This window comes from Bos indicus x Bos taurus, chromosome 3 (genome assembly GCF_003369695.1).
Source record: "Bos indicus x Bos taurus breed Angus x Brahman F1 hybrid chromosome 3, Bos_hybrid_MaternalHap_v2.0, whole genome shotgun sequence".
Taxonomy (NCBI): Eukaryota; Metazoa; Chordata; class Mammalia; order Artiodactyla; family Bovidae; genus Bos; species Bos indicus x Bos taurus.
In genome coordinates, this window is record NC_040078.1 from 49,691,377 (window position 1) to 49,707,744 (window position 16,368).

Genomic DNA, 16,368 nt, shown 5'->3' on the forward strand with positions numbered 1-16,368 from the left:
TCCCAATTCACTCCTCTCCCTGCGTGCACGATCTGGTGTAGTTTTGGACATTCCCTATACCCATAACGCTTGCCATCATTGCATGAGCTTATGTGAGAGTAATTGCCCCAGGAGTGCCAGTCACAGCAAGCTTCTGTAATGAGCTAGTCTCGATGTTCCATGTCAAGGCTGCTTCACAGGGTTTGAGACAACACCCAACTGGCAATGCGTGTAGACATTATCCACTGTCAGCTGGGTATTATTTGCATCTAGGTTTAGTTCCCTGGTCTGGGAACTAAATCCCGCAAGCCACAAGGTACCACAAAAAATAAATAAATAAAAATTTTGAAATACTAGTCGTGAAACATAAGCAGGGAAACCTCGAGAGGGAGGAGGCATGCACATACTTAGCCTGGGTTTGAGGAGAATTCAAGTGGGAAACTAGACCCAAATCTCCTAAGAACATGTTTAATTTATTGAAAACTTTCCCAATCTGGTTTAATAAGAGAGATTTACAAAGACGAGGAGGAGAAAATGGAAAGAGTCAGTTTAGAAAACAAGACCACTTGGGAGGTGTTTCAGGAGTATGACTTGCTTCCATATTTTCTAATTTCCTGTTCTTCTTTGGGGAACTCAAGATTTTAGAACAGCTGAGATTAAGAGGATCTCTTTCAGTCTAAGTAAAGAGCTCATAGAGAGCTTGGTTTGTTCCTGCTACTCTAGATCTCCTAGAGAAAGAAGAAGAGGAAAGCGGGGCAGAAAACAGGTCAGCAGAGCGCTGGGCTTGGGAGAAGAGCCTAAGTATTTGCACCAGGACCAGTGAGGAGGAAGTTAGCACCAGCAGCCTGAGGGGCTTGTGGAGAAAGGGGAAAGGTTTTCCCCTAGAAGGACAGCAGTATCCCCTTCCTGAAACAGGCCCCAGAAGCTCTCAGCCCTCTGGACCCAGGCTATTTGGGGCTTGGTTTCCTCAGTGTGGTACTTCAATGCCTCAGGAGGTCCTCTGAGATGAATAAGACTCCTGGTATCCACAGGGCGTAACTGCTGCCACATTTGTCCAAGGTGTTTGTCAAGTTAAAGAAAGCAGAGGCACTAGAAGTTTCAGATTCAGAGACTTAAAGGCTTGTAGAGCTAAAAAAAAAAAAAAGGCTCAGTTTTCAAAGATGAAATCCTTATGTAATTGTTTGATTTACACTGTTTTGACAGAAAAGGAAACCAAGTCCCAGAAGGATTCAACTACTTGGCCGGCCATCCAGGCTTCCCTTCAGGCCTCACTCTGGTCCTCCTCTGGTTACTTCACTTGCATGTCTGAAGACACATGCCCATCAGACCCAGAATTCCCTGCCCAGCTGGTGTAAAGTCTGCCTCTAGGGCCCAGTGGGCCTCTTTCCTGGGTCATAGATGGTCCTTGATCTCTCAGGTTCAAGTCTGCTCATGGCTGAGGGCCCTTGGGAAAGCAGGAAAGCGATGAAAAGAGGGGTAAGCCATGGGGCAGCTGGCTCTGCATCACCACCGTCCAACACAGGACTCCAAGGAATCCAAGAAGTTGATAGTTGAGCCTGCCTCACCAAGGAGGGCGTTATTTAGCAGTTTCTTTGCTTAGTTTATTACTTTAAGAATTGAGACATACATGATATGGGAATCCCTCAAAGCTACTCTCCTCAGAGCCTTTCCCAAAGCTCACCATGACACCTACTCAGCTTTTCAAGCAGCTGTCTGATATCAAGGCTCAGACATGTGTGTCTCATCAGTCAAGCTTTGGCCAAACCAGTCATCCTCTTGGTTCAGCACATTAGCAACTTTCCTAAGGGACCACAACACCTTGTAGCCAAATCCCTTAGTCCTGGCTTGTGGTGAGTTTCAGGAAGGACACGTCATCTACAAAGCACTGCACACACAGCACCTAGTTGACAGGATCCCTGGTACACAGCTCTGCAATTGTGCTATTCTCATTTTCCGCCAGAGCTTGGAAATCTCTGTGGTCTTGAATGATACTGACTGCTGAGTCCATCCTCTAATGCCAGCTAGAGAAGGAAAAGATAAGAGAGGAGGGGAGAAGAGGGCAGGAGCATCCAGTGCTCCACATCCTGGGTCTAAAGCAGAGCACAAGATACAGCCAATGTCTCTGTGGTATTAATATTCTCATGCGTTATTGTTCAGTTGATAAGCAATGTCCAACTCTTTGGGACCTTATGGCCTGCAGCACGCCAGGCACTTCTGTCCTCCCTTATCTCCTGGAGTTTGCTCAGACTCATGTCCATTGAGTCAGTGATGGTATTTAACCATCTCGTCCTCTGCCGCCCCCTTCTCCTTTTGCCTTTAGTCTTTCACAGCATCACGGTCTCTCCAGTGAGCCAGCTCTTCACATCAGGTGACCAAAGTTTTGAAGCTTCAGCTTCAGCATCAGTCCTTCCAATGAATACTCAGGGTTAATTTCCTTTAGAATTGACTGGTTTGATTTCCTTGCAGTCCAAGGGACTCTCAAGAGTCATCTCCAGCACCAGTTTGAAATCATCAACTCTTCAGCGCTCAGCCTTCTTTATGGTCCAACTCTCACATCCCCACATTCTCATGTGGGGGTCATCAAACTTTCTGAAGGGGCCAGAGAGTGCAATGAACTAAATGAATTGTTTCCAATTCATGCAATGGATGCTATATAGCAGTGGAAATGAATTAATTAAAAATATATATTTCAAAATAGATAAATCTCAAAACTTAATGATTAGCAAAATAGCCAACAGCAGCAGGATAGTAACAGCAAGACCCTCTCTGGCTACTCAATCTAAATTTTCAACTGTCCCATCCCCATCCTTACATCATACCCACTTCTATGCTTTTTCTTAAATCCTTGGAAGTTATATTATCAAACATACTGTATGTTTTTACTTTCTCTTCTTGTTTATTGTTTCTCTGCTCCCCTAAATACAAACTCCATGAGGGCAGAAATTTTTGTTTAGTTTCTTGTTTTTTCTGGTTGTTGTTAACCAAACCATTTTTAATTTTTAAATTCTTGGCACTACAGAACTAAACTTAAATGTAACATTCTGCTCTTACATTTCTTATCAACAAATATAACTATACTTCATGAGCCAAAAAGCCCAAAACAAAACTAAAAACAGAAAAGCTTGTGAAACTAAATACAAATCCCAGCATTAACAGCTGAACAGAGAATGTGATTTTTAAATTTTTAGCAAATGATAAAAAGTTGTATAGAAACTGAACACTTGGAAATAATTTAAAACCTGAAAATCACTGACCAGAAATCACACAATTCGATTATGTGGACACAAGATTAAAAGTTTATGAGTGAACCTACATTGTTCTAGCTACAGCACCTGCCCTTCTCAGAGGAAAGCCTGGCATTGATTAGATTCTGGGCCACACTAACACTGGCCACAGAATCAGTGATAGCAATCTGCCTTCCAGGACAGCCTTCCATTGGGTCAGCAGTTTTGATCTGGGCCCTGGACATCTGGCAAATCTCATTAATGTTGGTGCCTTGGCCCCTGACTAACCAATTAAGCTATTTAGAATGGTGCGTTCGTGGGTGGTTGGACTAAAGGCATCCAAACTTGCCCAATAGCCTTTTATCTCTGGAAAGCTGGAGTCAATTCTGGTAAATCCAGTCTCACCACGAATCACAGCAAAGTGATGCCATCTGGTTTAACTTAGCCATATGGAGTGGAGAAATGGTGTGTTGCCCTTTAATTGAGTAGGCATGTAGTCGTGGTTCCTCCGGGTCATGGGTAGTGTAGGGATAGCTTGCAGCATCACTGCACCCACCTTGGCAGCCCTCACAGATGACAGATATCCGGCATGGGCTGGTACAAATGGTCATGACTCTTCATTTGGGGACCCAGAGAGCATCTCTAGCATGCCCAGGCAGAGCTGCTTGGCACACTTGGTGATAGAGCACAGCATGCCAGCAATGATGATGGCCCACTCGGTGAAGCTGCCCAGCATATTTCCCATCCCCAGTGTTAAAAACAGTGCCTGGCCGTAGGAGCCACTCAGTAAGTATCAATATTTGTTGAGTTAATGACTAAATAGTGTACCCTGACATTTTTATAAAATCTAAACACGTGAAAGCACTAAAGATTATTTATAGATACATGTGTGTGCAGTGAAGAATATTATGCTTGAGGATTATGAACACCAAATTCAGGTGTGACTGCTTCTAGGTATGAGGGAGGGAATGACATTCAGGGTGAGATGCAAGGAAGGTCTAACTGTATGTGTAATATTCAAATTTCTTAAAAATATCTGAAGCAAGCATTGTCATATGTCAAGAGTTGATAAAACCAACTGGTGGATACATAGGTATTTTTAAGATTACCCTCTCTACTTTTTGTAGGCTTGAAATAGTTCATTTAAAAACTATCCTATCCACAGGACTTCCCTGTTGGTCCAGTGGTAAAGAATCTGCCTTGCAGTGCAAGGGACGCAGATTTGATCTCTGATCAGGGAGCTAAGATCCTACATGCTGTGGAGCAACTAAGCCTGCGTGCCACAACTGCTGAGCCTGTGCACCACTAGAGAGTCCACGTACCACATTTAGAAAGATCCTGGAGGGTGTAACGAAGATCTTGTGTGCTGCAATTAAGACTCCAGGCAGCCAAATAAATAAAAACAAATAAAAACTATCCTATCCAGAACTAATATCTTACACTGCCACCCACTACCCCTAACAATACCACCTCTATCAGAGGCCACCCTTTGCTCCCAGGAATATTCACAGCAGTGTGTTGAGGGCTCTTCTGAATGACAGCTACTCCACTTCTCCCACCCCTGCTGCTGGGTCAGAGGATGCCAGATACTGAATCTCACTCGCCTTTGCATCCCATCCCTCCTATGACTTTCACGATTCTCTTACTATAAAATGGATTTTTGGTTAATATTGAACTAGGTAGGATGAAAATGCTAATTTGGGAAACGGCAGGCAGGATCAGCTACATAATTTTGGAGGCCCAGTGCAAAATGAAAGCTTATTAGAAAATTATTTAGAATTTCAAGATGGCAGTTGTGCTCAGATGCTCAGTATTGTCCAACTCTTTGCAACTCCCAGCAAAAATAGTGGAGTGGGGTGCTATTGCCTCCTCCATGGCATCTTCCCCACCCAGGGACTGAGCTACATCTCTTACATCTTCTGCACTAGCAGGTGGATTCTTTACCACTAGTGCCACCGTTAGCAGAGCATTAAATCAAGCACAAGTGCACAGGCCTCACACTCATGAATGCGGCCCTGAGGCCAGGCTTTGAACACAGAACTCATTAAGTAGCCGAATGACTTAAAAGAATAGGCTATGGAGAGGCTCCTAACTATGTACTACATCCACTCATTTCTTCCACAATAACAGAGCAGTGATTTGGAGCCAAATTGCCCAGGCAGAGTCAGCACTTCTCCAGCCTTGTGGTAAGTTTGGCCTGGTCACTAAGCTCTCTTCAGCAGAATGGAATGGAAGTGGCAGGCATGACAGTGGAGTAGAAGTGCCCCTCCATGCGCTTTCCCCAGCTCTGCTGACTGGAACCTGATTTTTGTGGTAACCATGGAGACAAGTTCAAGGATTCAGGATGGCAGAGCCACAGATAGAAGGCCCTGAGTGTGTGTGTAGAGCAGAACTGCCCAGCAGCGCAGCCCACTCCCCTATACCATTAGGTGGCCCAAACTAGTCTGTGTCTTCATTACATTACAGCAGCCTAGCTTGATTGACTTAAGTGGTGTGATAGAAATACTATTTTTGATTCACCCAACAACCAAAAATAGACTCTTCCAGACAAATCCAATGCTATAACAACCCACTAGGGACTATAAACTGGCAGCACTAGGCTCTGGGCCAGCCCCAAAGAAACAGCCTGGCTTAGAGGGGAAATAATACATACATTCCCTCCAAAAAACTCAAGCAGCTGCTTAGGATGTTAAAGTTCCTTAACAGAGAAAGCCTGTAAACCTCAGTGTGGAAAAATAGATGTCCTCACAAGTGCTGGAAACCCTCCCAGCAAGTCTGGGATGACTGGCCATGAGCTCCGCTCCTTGCTGATCATTCACAACCATTTCTCTAGAGACACAGTAGGCAAGACTGCTGGCCCTGCAATCGAGCTTGGCAGTGTCAGATGGACCAGGGGATGAGACTGTTTTTCAAGCAAGATTGAAACTCCATAGTCATGTAGTTCCCAACAAGGCTATAAACTGTTCCCAAAGCACATAATGACCCAAATCCAACCAGCTACTCATCAGATAACATCCAGAGGTCAAGGATCAGGTGTTATACAACACAGCACATGGCCCAGAGCATGCATGCGCGCGCGCGCGCACACACACACACACACACACACACACACACATCTTTTTTGGCAACGGACCTTGGTTTTCATAACCACATTCTACTTGAATTTGCTCAGGAGTTTTTTTTGTGTGTTTTTTTTAATAGCTACAAGTAATGAATGCCCATAATATTCCTGTTTTGATAAAAAATGAGTCAGCTATCTGATGATGCTCAAGCAGAGGGTATCTGACCCTGGACTTGCAAAACAGAAATTTGTAACTTGCCAAAGGATACAGCTATGCCGTTGAGAAGATATTTTCAATAAATAGTATTTTCAACAATATTTAGCATATCCCCCAAGAAACTTCTGGACCCTTCATTACAGATTTCATTCAAAATTTAAAGAAGGCCAGAGGGAGACTCAATGTCAGAGATTGGATCAGACTCAAGTCTTAATGATCCCAGTCCTGTCTGCAGCCGGCACTCATACCTCCTACTCTTTTAAATTAAAAAAGCACCAGAGAAACAGACCAGTCTCAAGAAAGGGCCAAAAATTGCATGTATATACTTGTCACACCCTCTTCTCAAAAACATGGTACATCTACAATAACCAGCAAAGAGCACTGCAGTGCTGAAAACACGAGGAGAAACAAACTCTGGGCTTGAAACAGCAGGGTTGGCTAGAGACGAGATCGAAATGATGATGAAACTGTGTGTAGTGGGACTGGGGTAAGGGAGGCCATACCCACCTGGAGACAGGTACATGCCCAAGGTCATGCACACAGCCACGCAGGGAGAACCAGGGCCCGGGACAGAGGCTGGAGGACACAGAAACAATTTGCCTCTCTGATGCTCTCCAACAGCATGGTTCCATGGGATATCCCATGAACAAACACTGTTCATTCAACCTTTTGAGGAGATGAGAAGAATGGCAGATACAGGCCAAACTGGAAATAAGACAAAAGAACTTAAGAAAGCTAAAGAAGCCATTCAGAATAACACTCCAGTGCTGACACTCCCTGGAGCTCTGGGAAGAGACTCGGTTAATCCAAGGAGGCCAAACATGAGCTTTCCATCAGGCCAAGGTTGAAAAACAAAGGGTGCAGAGATAAAACAGGCAGCAGTGTTCAGGGACCCCTCACTGTAAAGAGGAGCACAGTTTTCAGAGTGTGCCTAAAACTCCAAACATGCAGACCTGGAGGCTCACCACTTCATGAAATGACTTCATTTTGGAGAACACCGATGAAAATGTCACTACTTAAGGTTAGCCAGAGCGGGAAAAGGGATGCTGGCCTTATCTAAAACCACTGAAGTTGTGGTCAGTAGCAGAGCCAGAGAGAACAAAAAAGTTTCCTTTCCCCTCACAGCCTGGGCCCCCACTCCCACGGATGCCAGGCATTTGCTTTTTCAACCTGGAATCTGAGAATTTTAAGATCTTCAAGCTGATGGAATTTGGGGCCACCAGGACCTTAAGAGTTGTAGATTCTTAGACATCCTGCTGCTGCTAAGTCACAGCAGCCGTGTCCAACTCTGTACAACCCCATAGACGGCAGCCCACCAGGCTCCTGTCCCTGGGATTCTCCAGGCAAGAACACTGGAGTGGGTTGCCATTTCCTTCTCCAATGCGTGAAAGTGAAAAGTGAAAAGTGAAAGTGAAGTTGCTCAGTCGTGTCTGACTCTTCTCGACCCCATGGACTGTAGCCTACAAGGCTCCTCCATCCATGGGATTTCCCAGGCAAGAGTACTGGAGTGGGGTGCCATTGCCTTCTCCCTTAGACATCCTAGAACCATGAAATTCCAGAATCTCAGGGTCAGAATTATTGTGGCCAGGGAAGAGACAGCTTCCACCACTTCCTAGTTGTGTGACTTTGGGCAAGATGCTTAACATCTCTGTGCCTGCATTTCTTCATCTACAAAGCGGAGTAATAATTGTACGTACTCCCTTCTCTGCTCTCGGCCACACGAAGATACAGTAAGTCAGCAGCATACAACCCAGAAGAGGATCCTCACGAGAACGCTCCCACGCTGACACCCTGATCACAGACCGTCCAGACTCCAGAACCGTGAGAAATAAACAGCTTTATTTTTAAAGGAAGGAGGGAAGGAGGCTGGTAAGAATTTTATCAGGGCTACCTGACCATCCTGTCCAGATGCCCACCTTCCCCAAGGTGTCATGTTCCCATGAACCTATGTCTAGGTCCCATAGCTACCTTCAGTTGACCTTCTTAAAGCAGGGCCTTCACTATAAAACCCCATCCCGGAGACCATCACGCTGTTCCAAGGGCTCCTGGAGAACAGTGCCAGCCTGCCTTTTCCAGACTTTTCACATTCTTGGCCCACTTCTCATCCAGCTCATAACTCTTGATAATGGTGGTGTTCATGGCTCTACAAACTGCTGCCTTCAGGCTTTGGTAAGGATACTTAATCTTGGAAGCCCCAACCCTCGGTATGCCTGCTAGTGCTGACCCAGACCTCTGACTCCTTTCTCCTTGGAGGTCCTGACTCCTATCTTAGTTTCAGCCCTGGGTTCCTCAACTCCCAGCAGCTGCCCACCTATTCAACACCCTCATCATCTAAATCTGGCCCCCTGAATGGGATTTTGCACAGATGGGACGTAACCAAATTGTGATTGTACCCCCATCTGAAATTTGTTGCATATATAATGCCTAACAATTTATAGTAAAGTGTATATAATTAATCTCATAGCTCGGGTTTATTACTTAATTTATTATTCCCATTCCTGTCTTTTTAAAAAATATTTATTTGGCTGCACCATGTCTTAGTTGCAGCACGCAGGATCTGGGGTTCTTCATTGTGGTAAGAATGATCTTTAGTTGCAGTTGCAGCATATCGGATCTAGTTCCCTGAGCAGGAATCGAACCAAGGACCTCTGCGTTGGAAGCACGGAGTCTTAGCCACTGGACCACCAGGGAAGTCCCTCCATTGTTGTCTTTAAGAGACCAGAATTTAAAAACAACTACTACCACCAATATTTGGGTTTTGTTAAGAAGATGTGCTCAACTCAAGTAGACCCAAGCCTGCAGTGCCTCTAACTTGAAATTTTGATATATTCTCAACTGTTTCTGAGCCTCTACTAAGGGCCAGGGAACATAGCACACTGGGGAACCAGGACAAGACACAGTCCCAACTTGTGGAGCTCAGAGTCCAGTGGGAAGAAAGACAAGTCCCAGATGGTTAGGAGTCAGTGTGGACGCTGCTAAGAGGCGCCTAGAGGAGGCAGCAGCGGAGCGAACCGTTAAGAATAAAAGAGTAACATGGGGAAGGGGAGGTAGTGGAGGGAGAGTGTTTTAAGCAATGGGAGCATTAGGTAGAGGGAGACCCTAATTCTGTGCATCAGTTTGTCTAGACGTGGCGGGGTGGGGTGGATAAGTGCTTCCAGGAGGGATGAGAAGATAGAGGCAGGCATACCCACATTCTGGTGGGTTTTGTCTTCCTGGCTAAGCAGTTTGGACTTTATCCTGTAATGTATCTTGATTCTTGGTGTACATAAGAGTCAGTGAGGGACCCCATTTTTAACTATGGCTCCTGAACCCTGCACATAGAACATTAGATTCAACAGGTCAGGCAGTGGACCCAGGAATCTGCATTTTAATAACCTCTCCCTCTGCTGAGTAAATCTGATGCAGAGTATGCTTGGGCAGTACTTTTCTGAATTCAGTTATAGGAGACGGGGAGTCATAGAGGGGTGGCATGATCAAATCTGTTTCAGAAAAGTCGCTCTGGCAGAAAGTATGCATACGTGCTCACTCAGCAAAAGCCCCTAATCCTTTGATAATCCCCTAGTAACCTTCTGTTGCCCAGGGCCTGGAGCGCTCAGAGTTGGCTCTGAAAGAGATAGTCTCCTAAGAAGGGAGTCCACTGGGAAAGTTATGCCTGAGTGCTCCTGGCCTGTTGTTCTGAACGTTTTGTAGCTCCAAATCCAGGGCAACAAGAGGTACTGGTTGTGAAAGCAGGAAAGCTTTGGGGCTCCAGGTCCACTGATGAACTTCTGAATGCTGGAGGACACAGACTCTTAAAGGGGCAGACGGGTGGAGCAGACCCATGTCTAGTCTTGTTGGTGCTACAGAAGCTCCTGACAGGACAGAACCTGTGCTCATTTGGTTAATAAAGACCCAGGGGGATTTGGGTGCAAGCCACATCAGCATTTTCCCCTGGAATGCCAATAATGTCACCTCAGAGAGCTGAACCCATCCTGATTAGCATGGCCTAGTTTCTTGCAGCCAATGGCAATAAATACACTGATAAATATTTTGTGATGGCTACAACAATGACATTCCAACCAAAAGCCACACTCATTTCCTGGAACTGCTGAATCAGTCAAGCAGCAGTTCTGCAAAAACTGCCTTCTTATAATCTGATGATTCTGACCATGGTAAAACGTTCAGGCGGACTGATGCTGGCTGACAGCATAGGAGGCTGGGTGATGTTCACCCCAACTCACCACCCACACCCACACCTAGATCCAAGCCCAGTGAGCCTTTAGTCCCAGAACCTGTCCACCTTCCCGTGCCTCTTCCAGAGCAAAAGTCACATCTCTTCCAAAGTTGGACCATGCTGTGATCTGTAACATTTTGTTTCATATTCTACCATCTCAAAGGGCAAGAATCCTGTCTTGGGCATCTTCTGGCTCCCTGTGCCAAGCAGCTACTCCAATGAGCAGGTCTGAAATGACCAAGAGACCTTCATGTGGTCAGGCTGGCCCCACTCTTAGCCCCAGCCAAAGTCCTCCCAGCTCAGCTCTGCCACTGCCCAGGCACCAGACTCTAGCCTGGGACATATGTTTCCTGAATACTCCCCGAATAATGCTGTTGGCTTATGCTTACAGGATTGCCCCTTTGCCAGCTGAATCCTGACTAGTATTTTCTGTGATGGAGCCTCACTGACCACCTGGCAGGACCCCACTGGGGATCTAGAGAAGAAAAATAATCTTGTTCAGGTACTTTAAATAGCCATTAGAAGGTGATTGCATTTGGATCAGGGGGACTACCTCAAATATTTTGGCTTTTCTGTGTTAACTTGCCAGTCAGATTCTAGTCTATAAACATTTATTTATCTTAAATTTATTTATTAATTTGTGGCTGCTCTGGGTCTTCATTGCTGTGCTCAGGCTTTCTCTATTTGCAGTGAGTGGGGGCTGCTCTCTAGTTGAGGGGTGCAGGCTTCTTTCTCCTTGTTGTGGCTTCTCTTTTTGTGGAACAGGCTCTAGAGTGCCTGGGCTCAGTAGTTGTGGTGGATGGGTTTAGTTGCCCCACAGCATGTGGAATCTTCCCGGACCAGGGATTGAACCCATGTCCCCTGGCAGACTCTTCACCACTGTACCACTGGGGAAATCTGCCAAACACATGTAAATATAATTTGTGCACATGTGTGTGTGTGTGTGCATGTGTGAGAGAGAGGTCTAATAACATTTGTGAGTATGTAACTGGTACCTAAAAAGATCTAATCTAATATCTAACTTGATATGTTTACTTGAAGGGTACGTTTCAACATAGGTATCAAAAATATTTATAATTAATGAGTTGCTAGAAAATTGGGTTTGCTGCCTTGTCTGGAAAACACAGCCATTTCTTGGTCTTATAATCAAGAATTTCCACCTGGCATAAACAAAAATTACAACAAAAACCCTACCTATTGGTTCTGTGCGGCCTACTGGCCTAGGATGCCCCACAGCATGTTTATATAGTGCCATTAAGGTGGGACTCAAAGACGGGGGCCCCACTGCCTCCCCTCCCAAGTGCCTTCAGCTCAGAGACCCTACTCAAAGATGCTCAACCAGTTTTCAGACACCAAATGACAAAAGTGAGTTTCAGGAGACCAATATTTACACACACACACACACACACACACACACACACACACACACAGCTGGGCCACCCTTCATCTTAACAGCTATACAAAAGGCTTTGTGTGCACCTGCATGGTCATTCTGAGAGACCGTATTTCAGATGGACTGGGCTGAGTCCTCCCCGTTCTCAAACTGTCAGCTTAGTTCATAGCCTCCAGCTACCTAAGCTGTAATAATCACATGGCAAAGCCTGTGACTCTGCAACCCACCCATGGCAAACAGATAAGGCTGAAAAGACATAATAGGTTTGGGAGGAGCGCTGATATTTGTCAAGTTACCACGACAAAAAAAAAAAAAAAGCTTTCAAGATAATCCTCTGAAGTATCTACTCTTACCCCCACTTTTTAGATGAGCCTACGCAAGCTCTAGGAGATTGATCTGCCAAATCCATACAGCTAATGAGAGGCAGAGTAGGATTTGAGCCAAAGTCTGCCTCTCTCACCACCCATGTGTTCTCTCATCTATTTCATTTAATGTAATTTGCTCTTCTTCACATTATGATGACAATATTATTAGCACTACTTCCCAGGTAAAGAAACTGAGGTTGTTTCTGAAATGAGTTTCCCCTCTGGAACACTCAAGCATTTTTCCACACTGTCTCGTAGAAGTATTTTTAATATACAAGTCAAGACTCTTAACATAACACAGAAGAAAAGCTTTTTGAGAACAAGTCCCTCACAATGACTGCTCAATCTCATCATAGTTCCAAGTAGACTAAGTCTTCATATAAACCCTCATGATTTAATATTATAAACAAAATGGTAATGATGAATAGCATACAACAAAAGAACCATGACTTCTAAACCTAAAATTCATGTCTGAAAGAAACTGTCCTCAGCTCCTAAGATTCCTGGCTAAGATGTCATGGTTGCAAATAACAGAAACCAATCTGACTTAGCATAAATAAAATGTGGTTTTATTGGAAGTATGAAATTCAATAACTAGGGCAAGACAACTTGCAGGATCTCAGTGTGTTGCTCAGTCATGTCTAACTCTTTGTTAGTTGTGTCTAACTCTTTGCTATGGACTGTAGCTGGCCAGGCTTCTCTGTCCATGGGGATTCTCCAGGCAAGAATACTGGAGTGGGTTGCCATGCCCTCCTTCAGGGGATCTTCCCAACCCAGGGGTTGAACCCAGGTCTCCCACATTGCAGGTGAATTCTTTACTATCTGAGCCACCAGGGAAGCCCAAGAATACTGGAGTGGGTAGCCTATTACTTCTCCAGGGGATCTTCCTGACCCAGGAATCAAACCAGGGTCTCCTGCATTGCAGGTGGATTCTTTACCAGCTGAGCTACCAGGGAAACCTGTAAGGGCTTCAGTAGGGAGTTTAAAGACCTTCCTTCTACAGGTGAGGCAGCTTACATGACTCAATTCCCAGCCTCAGGACTCAGGCCAAATTCTCAGAATGAGAAGTGAATATTTCCAACTAATTCAGCCAGTTCTGGAGCAGGGTTACCTGGTAGAAACATGGCTGCCAGGACTCACCCATATAAGGGGCAGAGTTTTTAGCAAAGGAAAGTAGTTGTTCCTAATATTTATTCATAAAAATATAACATATAGCTAACTCTAAATTCTAAGCACAAAATTATTGTATGGATAGAACAATAGGATGGGGAAAACACCATATAACAAGTTAGGCAATGTGATTCCTATTAATTCTCTGCCATATCTTTGGGCAATTCCTGCATCTATAAAAACAGGAGTTGAAGTAAATGACCAAAAGTCTTCTAAACCCACCCTCAGGTCTAGGTTTCTGTAGATGGTTGGTATAACAGTCATTTCAAGGAGAATTTAATACAGCTATCTGAGGAATGCATATGTTTTGATGAACCCCAGAGTTTGTTTGAAGCTTTTTCCTACAGAAACAAATGAGTGCAACATCACAAGAATGTCAACATCCAGCTCTGTGAAGAGGGAAGAAAAGATTAACATGCCGATTCTGGGACTTTAGTGCTGGCCCCTCAGACCCCATTTCTAAAGGAGCTTCTTTCACGCCCATCTGATCAATGTTCTATCTGTACTTGGCTCACCAAGCAGAACACACGACTGCAATATCACATTTCTATGCTGGATTTTAGTCAGTACTTTAAGTTTGCCTCAAATTAGCTGGGAACCAGACTCAGAGTTACTGCTGACATTACCCTTGTCTTATGCTGACCAGCCAAAACTGAGCTCAGATCTTTATCAATAGAGAGAATAATAAATCAAAGCAATTTGTTTTAACCATATGCTTTATTCCCTACTGTGCCCTCCTTCCATGTCCCTTCTTTCAACCACTTTATTCTGCTACAACCACAGTACTTGGGTGTTTGTCTAAAACTAAATTAGTTTTCAGCAGAAACATTTTTAAAATTGTAACATATTTGTCACCCCTACCCACCTGCCCTCCAAACCCCCTTTACTCTGCTCTGCCTTTTTTTCCCCAAAGCATTTATCACCTTCCAACATATCATATGACTTATTGTGTATATTCTCCCATCAGACTGTAAGCCCCCACAAGGGAAGATATCTTATTGTGGTACATATATAACTGGATTTTTTCCCCTGGTCCCTGGCACAGAGCACCTAAACCCCTGGAATTTCCTGAGCTATGGGAATGTATTTTGTTAGTCATAGTGAGCTTCTTCCTGATCATAGTTGAATTTAAGCTAATAAGGTGACTAGTGGTGAGGTCCTAGATAGTTTCAGGATGGAGGTTAATGGCCAGAAACACCGACCATATGATTAGAGGTTTAGAACTTATAGCCCCACACTCAACCTCCAGGAGGGGAAAAGGGATGAAATTTGAGTTCAGTCACAATGGCCAATGATTTAATCAATTGTGCCTATGTAATGAGACTCCCTATACAAACTCTAAACAAAAGAGCTTCCCTGTTGGCTGAGAGGTAATGAATCTGCCTTCAAGGCAGGAGACCTAGGCTCAATCTCTGGGGAAGATCTCCTGAAGAAGGGAATGGCTACCCACTCCAGTAATCTTGCATGGAGAATTTCATGGTCAGAGGAGCCTAGCGGGCTACAGCGCATGGGATCTCAAAGACTTGGACACAATTGAATGAATAACACTTTCATTTTCATACAAATTCTAAGCAACAGATTCAGGGCACTTTTCAGTTTGTTGAACAAAATTGCATGCCTGGAGCATGATGTACCCTGACTCCACCAAGACAAAAATTCCTGCAGTTGAGACCCTTTTGGATCTCGTCTATGTACCATTTCATCTGGCTGTTCATTTTTATCCTTTATGTGTTAGTCGCTCAGTCGTGTCCGATTCTTTGTGACCCCATGGACTGTAGCCCATCAAGCTCCTGACTGTCCATGGGATTCTCCAGGCAAGAATATTGGAGTGGGTTGTCATTTCCTTCGCCAGGGGATCTTCCTGACCAAGGGATCAAACCCAGATCTCCTGTATTGCAGGCAGATTCTTTACCATCTGAGATGCCAGGGAAGCCCTAACCTATGGAGTCTGCAATAACTCTAAGCAGTTAGTGTCAGAATTGAACTGTGAACACCCAGATGGTGCTAGAGAAGGAGAGAATTGGTTGTTATTTTAAAAATGACACACCCAACCTCTTAGAAAAGTGTCTGGTACATAGTAGGCACTCGCCTAATATTTACTGAATGAGCAAATGATAGATGTCATCCTATATATGACTTCCATTAAAGTTCTCCTGTTTTGACCATCATCTCCTTGGGAGTCCCATTCCTTCCTAACAGATTTTTAACAGCTCAACAAATAAATATTTTGAGGTCCCAACACACGCCAGGCACTGAGGACCCAACATTAATAAAGTTAGCTAGGAGGTAGCAAGCATGCCACTTGATGCCATAGGTCTTGGAGCTACTCAAGAACTCATGGTTCTCTGCCCACCTCACCAGGATGGAGCCAGACCTTGTGGACAGAAGAGTTCTGGCCCTCTCTGAAACTCAGTGAGGTCCACAGTGATTCTTCAGCTTCCCCTCGCAATCAACAGAATGCAGCCCTGAACATATTCCTCTCAACCTCTGAAGCCTGGATTAAAATCACACACGGAAGACTGGCTATAAAGACACAAGGTTTGAGAGTCATTCTCAGCAGGAAGCAGATGGAACTCCAAGCCAGCCAAGAGCACAATTCTTTGTGTTTTCAGCAAACAAGCTTCCCCAGGGCATCCAAGAGCCAGCTGAGTTGCTCCCTCCATCTCTTCTTTTAGCTTTTAGCCTCTACACTCAGCTCTATGGAGAATTTTAAAATTCCACTCTATATATGACATTCACAAAAACA

At 44.6% G+C, this 16,368-nt stretch overlaps 1 pseudogene; it reads right to left on the reverse strand.

Moving 5' to 3' along the window:
* Nucleotides 1-3,298: 3,298 nt before the first annotated feature.
* LOC113890319 lies at nucleotides 3,299-3,948 on the reverse strand (annotated as a pseudogene).
* Nucleotides 3,949-16,368: the final 12,420 nt, after the last annotated feature.